Consider the following 13727-nt stretch of genomic DNA (forward strand, 5'->3'; position numbering starts at 1 on the left):
CACCCAGCTCCCTTGTTCTCAGGCAAGCATCTCAGTGAATGTTGCCTCTGACGGAAGTGCTCCTAGAATAATCTCACCCCTGCATGCCCCCTCCCCCCCAGTGATCTTTAGATCTCTGTTTCTAAGCTGTCTCACCCCTAGTTGTGTGCCTGCCTTCTCTCCAGGAGGACTGCAATGCCCTCCTGTCCCCAGTTGATCTTTAAAACTCTAGGCTTGGGGCGCCTGGGTGGCTCAGTCGGTTAAGCGTCTGACTTCGGATCAGGTCATGATCTCACAGTTCATGAGTTCGAGTCCCACGTCGGGCTCTGAGCTGACAGCTAGCTCAGAGCCTAGAGCCTGCTTCAGATTCTGTATCTCCCTCTCTCTCTCTGATCCTCCCCTGCTCATGCTGTCTCTATCTCCCTCCCTCAGAAATAAATAAAAGCAGTAAAAAATTGTTTTTCTTAAAAGGAGGAAATAATGAAAAAATTAAAAAAAAAAAAAAACCTCTAGGCTTTACGCCATACTGGTTGCAAGAACTCACAGTGTTGAAGCCCTCTCATTTTCCATGCCACTGGCTTTGGGGAAATATTCTCCTTGTGCATTCCCCTGTGTGCTCCTCTTTCTCTGCCTTTCTCCACAACCACAACTCCCAGACCTCCATAGCAGTACAATCTGTTTCTCTCCAAGCCATATCTCTGTCCTACCTACAGTACAGTCTTTGAATTGCCTCTTGTCTCTCCTTAGTTAAGGTTTTCCTCTGTCTGTCTTCAGGTTGCTTTTTGGGGTATTAGGATGATTTGATAGTTATCTAGTTGTGTTTGTGGAATGTGTTGAGCCTAGAGTCCTCCCACATCGTCTCCATCATCCTCTTTTCTGAGGAATCCTTGCTTTTAAAAACCTGTTAAATCTCACACAAATTGTCCAAAGTTGGAGAATACAAACCCAACGCTTATCAATTAACTGTTTTCACACAACAAACAACAATATTCCAAATAAAGAAAATTGCATTCACAATAGCATCACAAAAAATAAAATGCACAGGATTTCACACAAGATAGAGGTCATCACTACTGTGATGATAACTGAAAAATATTGGGCCAGAACTGAAAAAAAAAAAATGCAGAACCACATCCACCTTGCATAAGAATGTTTAACACTCCTGGGCTGTTGGGCACAGGGTGGCTCAATTGCCTAAGCGTCCAATTGTGGCTCCGATCATGATCTCAGTCCTGTATCAGGTACTATGCTGACATCTGGAAACCTGGAGCCTACTTCAGATTCTGTGTTGTTGTCTCTCTCTGCCCCTCCCCCACTTGCACTCTATCTCTCTCTCATAAAATAAACATTAAAAAATATATTATTAACTGTCAATACTACTCAAAGTGATGTATAGATTTAGTACAATCTCTATCAAAATTTCAATGGCATTTTAGGAAGAAAAATCAATAACCTTCCTAACATGAATATCGCTTTCACAGGAATATAAGTACTGACAAGAATCTTGAAGAAAAGAGTACATTGGTAGCAACACATTTTTAAAATTTAAAACCTATCTCAAAGCTGTAAAGATCAGGACAGAAATAAACAATATAGAATCCCCCAAAAAAACAGTTGAACAGATCAATGAACTCAAGAGTTGGTTTTTTGAAAAAATATACAAAATTGATAAACCTTTAGCCAGGCTTCTCAAAAAGAAAAAAAAGAACACTCAAATAGAAAAAATCAAAAATGAAAATAGAATTATTACAACAAAACCCTCAGAAATACAGGCAATTATCAGGGAATACTATGAAAAATTATATGCCAACAAATTGGACAACCTAGAAGAAATGGACAAATTCCTAAACATGCACACACTACCAAAACTCAAATGGGAAGAAATAGAAAATCTGGACCGACCCATAACTAGTGAAGAAGTTGAATCCGCTATCAAAAATCTCCCAACGAACAAAAAAGCTGGACCAGAGGGCTTCCCTTGGAAATTCTATGAGACATTTAAAGCAGAGTTAATACCCATTCTTCTCAAGCTGTTCCAAAAACTAGAAATTGAAGGAAAACTTCCAGACTCATTCTATGAAGCCAGGATCAGTTTGATTCCCAAACCAGACTGAGATCCAGCAAAAAAAAAAAAAAAAAAGAGAGAACAACAGACCAATATCCTTAATGAATACGGATGCGAAAATCCTCAACAAGATACTTGCAAATCAAACTCAACAGCATATAAAAAGAATTATTCAGAATGATCAAGTGGGATTTATTCCTGGGTTACAGAGCTGGTTCAATATTGGCAAATCAATCAATGTGATACATCACATTAACAAAAGCAAAAATATGAGCACTGAGTGTTATATGGAAACCAACTTGACAATAAACTATTTGTAAATAAAATAAATAAATAAATAAACCTTCAATAACACCTTTCTATAAAAATAAACAAATAAAAATACAAAAAAAAAGCAAAGATAAGAACCATAGGATCCTGTCAATAGATGCAGAAAAAGCATTTGACAAAATACAGCATCCTTTTTTAATAAAAACCTTAAGAAAGTAGGGATAGAAGAAATTATGTAAACATCATAAAAGCCATTAATGAAAACCCACAACTAATATCATCTTCCATGGGGAAAAACAGAGAGCTTTTCCCCCGAGATCAGGAACACGATAGGGATGTCCACTCTCACCACAGCTGTTTAACATAGTGCTGGAAGTCCTAGCATCAGCCATCAGACAACAAATGAAACAAAAGGCATGAGAACGGACAAAGATGAAGTCAAGCTTTCACTTTTCTCAAAGCTAGAACAAAAATTGAAATCAGACAACATAATTCTCTGCATGGAAAACCTGACAGACTCCACGAAAAGTCTGCTAGAACAGTTCCATGAATTCAGCAGAGTCCCAGGGTGCAAAATCAAAGTACAGAAATCGGTGGCATTTTTATATACCAATAGTGAAGTAATGGAAATCGAAACCAAGTGTTTCATCCCATTCACAATTGCACAAAACTCATAAAATACCTAGGAATAAACCTAACCAAAGATGTAAAAGATATGTATGCTGAAAACTATAGAAAACTTATGAAGAAAATTAAAGAAGGCACAAAGAAATGGAAAAACATCCCATGCTCATGGATTGGAAAAATAAATATAGTTCAAATGTCAATACTGCCCAAAGCAATCTACACATCCTATGCCATCCCAATAAAAATTGCACCAGCATTCTTTTGAAAGCTAGAATAAAAATGCTAAAGTTTGTGTGGAACCACAAAAGACACTGAATAGCCAAAGTAATATTGAAGCAGAAAACCAAAACGGAAGGCATCACCATCCCACACTTTAGCCTCTACTACAAAGCTGTAATCACCCAGACAGTGTGGTATTGTCACCGAAACAGACACATAGACCAATGGCATAGAATAGAGAACCCAGAATTGGACCCATACATGTATGGCCAATTAAACTTTGACAAAGCAAGAAAGAGTATCCAATGGGAAAAAGACACCCTCTTTAATAGAGGGTGCTGGGAGAACTGGACAGCAACGTGCAGAAGAATGAACCTAGACCACTTTCATACACCAGACACAAAAATAAACTCAAAATGAATGAAGGACCTGAACATGAGAGGAAACCATCAAAACCCTAGAGGAGAAAGCAAACAACAACCTCATTGACCTCAGCCGCAGCATTTTCTTACTCGACACATCTCCAAAGTCAAGTAATCACAAGCAAAAATGAACACTTGGGACGCCATCAAAATCTAAAGCTTCTGCACAGCGAAGGATACAATCAGCAAAACTAAAAGTCAACCAGCAGAATGGGAGAAGATAGTTGCAAATGAAATATCAGATAAAGGGTTGGTATCCAAAATCTACAGAGAAGATATGAAACTCAACACTCATAACACAAATAATCCAGTGAGGAAATGGGCTACTGACATGAACAAACACTTTTCCAAAGACGACATCCAGATGGCCAACAGACACATGAAACAATGCTCAATGTCATCATCCAGGACATACAAGTCAAAACCACAATGAGATACCACTTCCCACTCGTCAGAATGGCTAACATTAGCAACTCAGGCAACAACAGATGTTGGCTACGATGTGAAGAAAGAGGATCTCTATTGCACTGCTTGTGGGATGCAAACCGGTGCAGTCGCTCTGGACAACAGCATGGTGGTTCCTCAGAAAATTAAAAATCGGGGGCGCCTGGGTGGCTTAGTCGGTTAAGCGTCCGACTTTCGCTTAGGTCATGATCTCGTGGTTTGTGGGTTCGAGCCCCGCGTCGGGCTCTGTGCTGACTGCCAGCTCAGAGCCTGGAGCTGTTTCAGATTCTGTGTCTCCCTCTCTCTCTGACCCTCCCCTGCTCACGCTGTCTCTCTCTCCTAGAAATAAATAAAACATTAAAAAAAAAGAAAATTAAAAATTGAACTACCCTACGGCCCACCACTTGCACTACTGGGTTTTTATTCAAGGGGTACTGATATGCTGTTTCCAAGGAACACATACACCCCAATGTTTATAGCAGCACTATCAACAATAGCCAAAGGATGGAAAGAACCCAAATGCCCATCGATGGATGAATGGATAAAGAAGATGTGGTTAATAAATACAATGGAGAATTACTCGGCAATTAACAAGAATAAAATCCTGCCATTGGCAACAATGTGAATGGAACTAGACGGAATTCTGCTAAGCAAAATGAGTCAGATAAACACAAATATCATACGAGTTCACTCATATGAGGTCTTTACGATACAAAACAGATGAACATACGGGAAGGAGAGCAAAAATAATATAAAAACCAGGAGGGGAACAAAAACATAAGAGATTCTTAAACATAGAGAACAGAGGATTACTGGAGGGATGAAGGAGGGGGGTGGGCTAGATGGGTAGGACACATTAAGGAATCTACTGCTGAATTCATTGTTGCAATATAAGCGAACTACCTTAGATGTAAATTTTAAAAATAAATTAAATAAATTAAAAAAATTTTTTTTAATGTTTTATTTATTTCTAGGAGAGAGAGAGAGACAGCATGAGCAGGGGAGGGTCAGAGAGAGAGGGAGTCACAGACTGAAACAGGCTCCAGGCTCTGAGCTGGCAGTCAGCACAGAGTCCAAAGCGGGGCTCAAACCCACGAACCGCGAGATCATGACCTAAGCGAATGTCAGACGCTTAACCGACTAAGCCACCCAGGCGCCCCAAATTAAATAAAATTAAAAAAAAAAGCAAAGAAAAATGAACTTTGGAAATGAGATAAAAACATTAGATTTTCTCATTTTAGGGAGGTGCTTCGTTATCTGATGAAATTACTGAGTCTCAGTTTTGTCTGATTAAAGCCTCCATAACATTGGAAAGGTTAAACAAGAAAGCATGTGGTAACTACCTCCATTCTTCCTGGGCTTTCTGCACCAAACCCCAAAAGGGCCACCACTACCCTGACTCACTTCTCACAGAGGCAAAACAGAACTTAGAAATGGCTTAGAATAGAGTTCCTCAGAAATATGGAGATGTCCCCAGGGTCCTCAAAGCAATGAAGAGGCTGTCAGATTATGAAGGCCCTCACACTCCAAGCGGAGCCTCCTGGCCCTCACTGTGGATCTGATGGACCATCACTGGAGCTGAAGGAGAATCCTTAGAGAATAGGAGAGGTTGCTAACGTCCCACAACAGACGTCCCTCTGTGAGAGGGAAATAGAACTAGGTTTATCAAACTAACTTCCATTCAGGGAGAGTTGCTCAAACTACATTTTAAGGGGTATCTTCCTCCTTCACAATGGGACCTCACCTCTGTCATCTGCTTCATACAGTCCCACGTACCTGAGTGACTACCGTCTCCATTTGCTTTACATTCCAGTGCTTGACCTTCTATTTCAAAAAGATGATCAGACTTAGTTTTGAAACAATGAGACCTGCTTATTAGGAAAAAATATATATATGTTGGGCATCAAAAGCTCAATTGGTTTAGCATCTTTTCCTAGATCTTAACTCATGTCATGATTTCATGGTTCATGATATCGAGACCAAGTTGAGATCTGTGCTGACAGTGAGGAGCCTGTTTGGATTTCTATATCTCTAAGTCAGCCCTTCTCTCGCTGGTGTTCTCTCTCTCTCTCTCTCTCTCAAAATAAAGAAATAAGTATTTTTAATGGAATGACTATTAATGGAGATTCTACCTTTCAATCCACTGTTGTGTTCAGTAGAGAAGAAAGGACACTGTAGAATGCTACAAAATGATTTCCCAACTGGTGTTGCCCAACAATGGCTTTGGACCACACAGGAGCAATTTCCGAAGTTCACACCTTCACCTCCACTTCTGAGTACTACCTCTATATCAATGAGTAGAAATTGGTATTTAATACGTGGGAAATACCATTTTATGCCTCTCAATATTTAGAATTGCCATTAATCTACAGAAATGATCATGTTACTCTAAGGGAAAACTAAAACTGAGAAGGAAACATCAGGAAGATTTTTCTCTACATCTGCCAACCTCTAATCTTTCCCTTACTGCAGGGATCTGAATTCTAGTCATGCAAAGAGGAATTTTCCAAGAGACAGTCTTCAAAGGAGAGAACAAAACCTGAGTGTGGTTTGGGAAATCTGGAAGGAGTTATCCTCATCCAAGAAGAGGAGGTGTTCATAGATGTCTAACATCACATCCCTGTACGGTTCCCACTGACTGTGGTTCAGGCATCCCCACTCCTGAGAGAATTCTATGGCCACATTCCTGAAGGTCAGCAGTCCCAGAAATAAATAATACATTTATCAAGTGGCTGCTGGCAGTTCACAATGGTACCTAAGATCAAAGAGGGAGTCAGTGTCACCAGCTGGACTTCAAGACCTGAACTTCACTGTTACCTGCTTGTGCCCATGGACCTTCGTCCCTCATTTTACTTCACCTCTCCTCTCCACCTTAATTTTTACTTCAGGGAAAACACCCCATGGGCACAGTGTCCTTTGATAGAAAACAAAGTATGGAATGAAAAGTTATGACTGCCCTGAGAAAGAATTTCAGCCTGCTTGATCCTTGAGCTTAACCCCTGACTCACACCTCTGCAGATGACCCAAGGAGAAAGCCATGAAGTGGCCAACAGTTATTTTTACCTCCTTATAATTCTAAAACCTCCACCTGAGGAATACAAACCTTTTTTCATAACATACCTACAAAATATATATAGAACTGTTTTCTTAAGGTGCTTGTGTGACCTTAAGTAGAGATTGAGATAAGATAATAGGCTTCCGGGCACCTGGGTGATCAGTCAGTTCAGCACCTGACTCTTGTTTCAGTTCTGGTCATGATCTCAGGGTTCCCAGGATTGAGCTCAGGTGGTGGGGCTCTGGGTTGACAGCAGGGAACCTGGTTGGGATTTTTCCTCTGCCTTTCTCTGCCCCTCCTCTGCTCACAGGTAAGCTCTCTCTCTCTCAAAATAAGCAGAACTTTAAAACAAAAAAGATGATAAGCCCCTCTCTTTCTAAATACCCACCCTAACCCTACTTTTTCATTTAAAAAATTTTAAATGGTTACTTTTGAGAGAGACAGACAGACATAATGTGAGCAAGGTGGAAGGAGCACAGAGAGAGGGAGACACATACTATCAAGCAGGCTCCAGTCTCTGAGCGACTTCAGGCTCAAACTCACAAACTTGAAATCGTGACCTGAGCCAAAGTCAGATGCTTAACTGACTGAGCCACCCAGGTGCCCCTTTTTTTCGTTAAGAAAATTTATCTCATAGAGAGAGAGAGAAAGAGAAAAAGAGGGAGAGACAGAGCACTTGTGGGGGAGGAGGAGAGAGGGAGACACAGAATCTGAAGCAGGCGATTGGACGTGAGCTATCAGAATAGAGTCAGACGCGGGGCTCACCTCACAAACCATGAGATCATGACCTGAGCAGAAGTCAGGAACTCAACCAATTGAGCCACCCAGGTGCTGCTCCACCCTAACCCTAAATAGAAAGAAACCATCTCCCCTGTCTCTGTAAATCTCTGCTTCCCTCGGGTCCCCTCATTGGCTGCAAATCAAGTTTCCTTTGAGTGACAACTACCTGGAGTAGTTCCTATCTTAGATTCTATTATATTTTGTGTTTTAAGGTTCTCAAACATGTCATTATGTGATTCTTCTTTTCATTTTCTGAAAATATAAAGAAGCAAATAGAAGGGTATTTCTGTGACCTGATGTGAAATGAATTAAAAACATACTGGATGAGTTTGATTTAAAATCCCCACTCTCACAAGTCAACATCCTTACAACAAAAAGGGAGCCCTTAATTTTCTAGCGGAAACTGATATGATGTGGGCTGAGAAGTGTCAAGTAGTATTCTTGAGATGTTATGGGGCAAAAAGTAGTTTTTAATAAGCATGTAGACTCTGGGCAGGAAGACCTACACATTTATTTTGAGAGAACATTGATCATACACTTTTAATTTAGGGAGGAAAGATGAAGTTTCTAAAGCAATTTTCATATGGTAAAGAAAACTAATAGTATCTTTAAAGTCTGGCTATTGTCAACTTAAAGAGACTCTACCTCTAACAAAGCACTAAATTAAGGCACTTGGGAATTCCTAGAGGAATGGCATTGTCTGCCAGTCTCAAGTACTTAGCAGTTGTGTTTCAAGTTGAAGCAAGGTTTGTTAGAGAAAGCATGAGTGGAGGAGGAGCAGAGAGAGTAGAGAGCAAGAATCCCAAGAAGGGGCGCCTGGGTGGCTCAGTGGGTCAAGCATCCGACTTTGGATCAGGTCACATGATCTCACGGTTCGTGGGTTCGAACCCCGCGTCGGGCTCTGTGCTGACAGGTAGCTCAGAACCTGGATGTTGTTTCAGATTCTGTGTCTCCCTCTCTCTCTGTCCCTCTCCTGTTCCTGCTGTCTCTCTCTTTCAGAAATAAATAATAAAAAACATTTTTTAAAAATAGAAAGACTTCCACGCAGTCCCCACACATTAGCGTGGGAGCCCAATATGGGGCTCAAACTCATAAACCACAAGGTCATGCCCTGAATCAAAGTTGGCACTTACCCAAATCAGACACCCAGGTGCCATGATTTTGACGTATTTTAGATTTCACATGATTTCATATAGTATTTTCCCTCCTGTGTGATTCTCATTTAGTTCAACAAAAAATCTTCCACTTTGTAGGAGTCACAAACAGGGTCTTCAAAGCTGGACTCTGTTGGCAGAAATATTCGAGTTAAGAAGCAATCAAAATTAAGCAGATGAAGGAAAAGTGTTTACTTTTCACCTGTTTAAAAATAATATACATAGGAAAGCTGCCCAGGAGAGCACTCACCACACGGACTACGTTATGATACAAGCAAAGTATGGTCAACAGAGAGGAGCCCAGGAACGACCATGTGAACAAAGTTTTCTATGTCCTACTGTTTTAGAGTGGCCCAGAAAATATTTGCTTATCATCTACACATTCAATGCAAATCCAATCAAAATTGCACCAGCAGACTTCTCAAAACTAGAACTATCCTAAAAGTTGTATGGAACCCCGAAGAGCCAAAGTAATACTGAAAAATAAAACCAAAACGGGAGGTATCACCATCCCAGACATAGCCTCTACTACAAAGCTGTCATCATCAAGACAGTATGGTATTGACACAAAAATAGACACAAAGACCAATGCAATAGAATAGAAAAATCAGAGCTGGACCCAAAGGTATACAGCCAACTAATCTTTGACAAAGCTGGAAAGAATATCCAATGGAAAAAAGACATCCTTTTTAACAGATGGTGTTGTGAGAACTGGACAGCAACATGCAGAAGAATGAAACTAGATCATTTTCTCACATCATACACAAAAATAAACTCAAAATGGTTAAGGACCTGAACGTGAGACAGGAAACTATCAACACCCTAGAGGAGAAAGCAGGAAACAACCTCCTTGACCTCCACCGCAGCAACTTCTTACTTGACACATCCCCCAAAAGCAAGGGAATCAAGAGCAAAAATAAACTATGGGGACCTCATCAAGAATAAAAGCTTCTGCATGGCAATGGAAACAACCCACAAAACTAATAGGCAACCAACGGAATGGGAAAAGATAGTTGCAAATGACATATCAGATAAAGAGTTAATATCCAAAATCTATAAGGAACTCACCAAACTCCTCACCCGAAAAACAAACAACCCAGTGAAGAAATGGGCAGAAGATATGAACAGACACTTCTCCAAAGAGGACATCCAGATAGCCAGCAGACACATGAAATGATGCTCAGCATCCCTCCTCATCAGGGAAATACAAATCAAAACCACACTGAGATACCACGTCACGCCAGTCAGAGTGGCTAAAATGAGCAAATCAGAGAACTCTAGATGCTGGCGAGGATGTGGAGAAACGGGCACCCTCCTACACTGTTGGTGGGAATGTAAACTGGTACAGCCCCTCTGGAAAACAGTGTGGAGGTTCCTCAGGAAACTAACAATAGAACTCCCCTAGGATCCAGCAATAGCACTGCTAGGAAGTTACCCAAGGGATACAGAAATGCTGATGCATAGGAGCACATGTACCCCAATATTCATAGCAGCACTCTCAACAAAAGCTAAAATATGGAAAGAGACTAAGTGTTCATCAACAGAGGAATGGGTCAAGATGTTGTTTATCTATACGATGGACTGCTCCACGGCAATGAGAAAGAATAAAATCTGGCCATGTGTAGCAACATGGATGGACTTTGAGGGTGTTATGCTGAGCGAAAAAAGTCAGGCAGAGAAGGACAAATATCATATGTTTGCATGTATAGGAAGATTGGGAGGAACATAATGGAGGACCATGGGGGAGAAGAAGGGGGGAAATGGTGGGGGAAAGGGAGAGAGGCAAACCATGAGAGACTATTGAATGCTGAGAACAAACTGAGGACTCATGGGTGTGCGGGGGGAGGGGGGAGATGTGCATAGAGGAGGGCACTTGGGATGAGCACTCGGTGTTATATGGAAACCAACTTGACAATAAACTATTTGTAAAAAAATATATATTTGCTTATCAAATACTTACTTTTCATCTTCCTGTGAATTACATTCTTTCCCTTGGAGACCCCAGACTTCTGTAAGATCTTCCCTCCTTTCCTTCTTCCTTCCTTCTCTCTTCTTCAAAGACATGTATACCTTACTTTTCCTTTCTCTGCAATTTTCCTGTTTGTGGAGTCTCCATACATATACTATTAAATTTGAATGTCTCCTGTTTGTTACCCGCCAGTTTACTTCTTTGTCAACAATGAGAACTTCCTCTGAGGTTCCAGTTCATGCTTTCACATATTCTTCCAAACTGTACTTGGCTCCTCTTTTATACAATCAACGTTATGGGAGAAAAAGTAACAGAAAAGCAGGGCACAATACCTATATTCTAGGGGAAATACTGGACACCCATTTTCAGATCCTAAGGTATGAAAAGCTTAACTCACATGCACGTTCTTGAGGTACCCAGCACAGCACCTCGTGAGTAAAATCTGTGTGTGTGGTGAGTAAAAGCTCCATAAACACTGCCTTAATGATGTGTCTGTTACTTTCCAAATACAGACTTTCTCAGACTATACCTGTTCCAAATACTGTCATGGGTACATACATCTAACACACTGACCTATGCTTTCTAGCTATGGCTTGACTAATTGTCGCTTCTTTGAGATTTCAACAGGTCACTGATGCTGGGGTAACAAGGAACTCAATGTTCCTAGAATTTCAAGTTTGACCATGGTAGAAAAGTGCTCTTTTCTTGTGCCAGCAAGTCTTGAGGTCATATGGAGAATGATTCAGCACTGTACCACTGCTTCCCCTGCATGTCAATGCTCAGGAGTTCCCTGACTCCCCTTTAAAAACTCCCTGCTTCCTATGCGGCTTTGTAGATTGTCTACAGCCCTCCTTCAGAGAGTGAAAACAGGTACAGTAGGTGTTTCTAATAAATCTCATCGGGTCCCTGTCTCTCAACATATCCCACTATGTCCAGGCCCTTTGAGCGTCATCTCCAATATCTACTGTAACGTGTGACATTTTACAGCAATGCCCACAATGATTACATCATCCAGTATGCCCTCCTTCATAACTGCCACTGATCAACACCTGGGCATCACAGGAATCATTGTCATCTTACACCATCTGGTCCTAGTAACACACAGGGATTCAATTCAATCAGGAAGATGAAATGGCATTTCCCTCATCCTCAGAATCCCACCAAGCTTGCCAATTCCTTATGTCTATGACTTTTATTCATCAGATGATGCGACCAAGAGCTGCCTGTGACTTTGGAGTTATGAAAGGGAGCCATTTCGGGTTCCCACCCTACAATGCAAAGAGATCTTCACATTATCTTACTTTCCATCCCTTTCCTACAGTATTCAATGATATGCGATAGGTGAAAATTGGTGGTCAGATAACACTCCACTCTACATATCTAGGTAAACTGTCAGAGGCCAGCTCCGGCAGCCCCAGGGGTCCCTGAAGGATGGACAGAGTTGGCGAGAGAGTGAGAGAGCCCTGAGATTCTTTCTGATCACCAGGCAGGCATCTCTGTCCTGTCGTTTTTTTTGTGTCTTTATTTAAAGGTTCAGCAACAACATGAAGTGAGACAAAGGAATTTCTACAATGGGAGGCCTTTTGCGATAACAAGTTTTTGATATTCTGCAGAATTATCCCAGTCATAGTGAATTTACAGCCAAGGATTTAACAGGATGCTTTTAGTGAAAAACAGGATAATATAGAGGTCAAACTGTATATAGATAAGCTACGAGTCATTCTGTCTGGCTCTCAAGAGGATGAATGTTTCTGAACTGATTTGTTTGTGGAAACCTATTTGATGCTGAATGTGTGAACACCATGGGGGCCCTAAATGTGTTAACCTTTTGCTTTTGGGTATGTGTTAACTAGGCTTATCTATCCTCATCCCAGCTGCCAGGAGGGGTGTTTGTGGAATGTAGGCCTTGAGGAAGGGACTGTTATGCATCACCAATTAGTAAGTTATGTTTTGTCCTTGTCTGTGCCTTAACTCTAAATTAGGCTCTTTAGACATGGGACCAGGCTCAATTGTAACTCTTGTGTTCTTAACCCCCTTTATTATCTAAGTCTTGGATCTGCAAGGCCCATAGGAAGGGCCTTTTGACAATGATCCACAGAGCTTTCATCTAAAATCTCTTTTGTAAAGGCAGGAATATGCTTTTCCTTATGAGGTACCTGTGTTCAAAATATTGGTCTGATATGGAATATTGTGAGGCCTGGTCAATACCAGCATGCTCATTTCCAACATGAGCCAATAGTAGCAGAAAGAAATACCAGTTTTCATTTCTCATGGTAGGAGCTGTGCAAACACTGCCATTTTCTTGCTGTCACTCCCATCCAGAGAGGACAGGCGGCTCCCAGCAGTAAACACATTAAAATCAATTATGTTTTATTAATTAAATATTTTAAGTTCACACATAGACAAAGTCATGCATTTCAAGTCCACTCTATTACCACTGTTTAAATCTAGAAGACAAGCCTTCACAAATATTTGACAAGTTGATATGGGAATACAGACATCCATAATTTCCAGGCCTGAGGTCATTCTTGTAAAATATGTATAATCGTATGACAGTTTGGGGAAGAGTTTGTCATGCTGTTTCTAATCCCTCTGAGCATTCCATCATTTCAACCACATTAACTGACATTCTCTAACTATTGCCATGGCGAAGGTATACTAGTGTTTCACTACCCTGCCACCTCTTTTTTCCTTATAGACCATTTGGGATATTATTTTATTTATAATAGTCAACAAGAGTTTT

Source organism: Hyaena hyaena, unplaced genomic scaffold (genome assembly GCF_003009895.1).
Source record: "Hyaena hyaena isolate Hyena2069 unplaced genomic scaffold, ASM300989v1 scaffold_1589, whole genome shotgun sequence".
Lineage (NCBI taxonomy): Eukaryota > Metazoa > Chordata > Mammalia > Carnivora > Hyaenidae > Hyaena > Hyaena hyaena.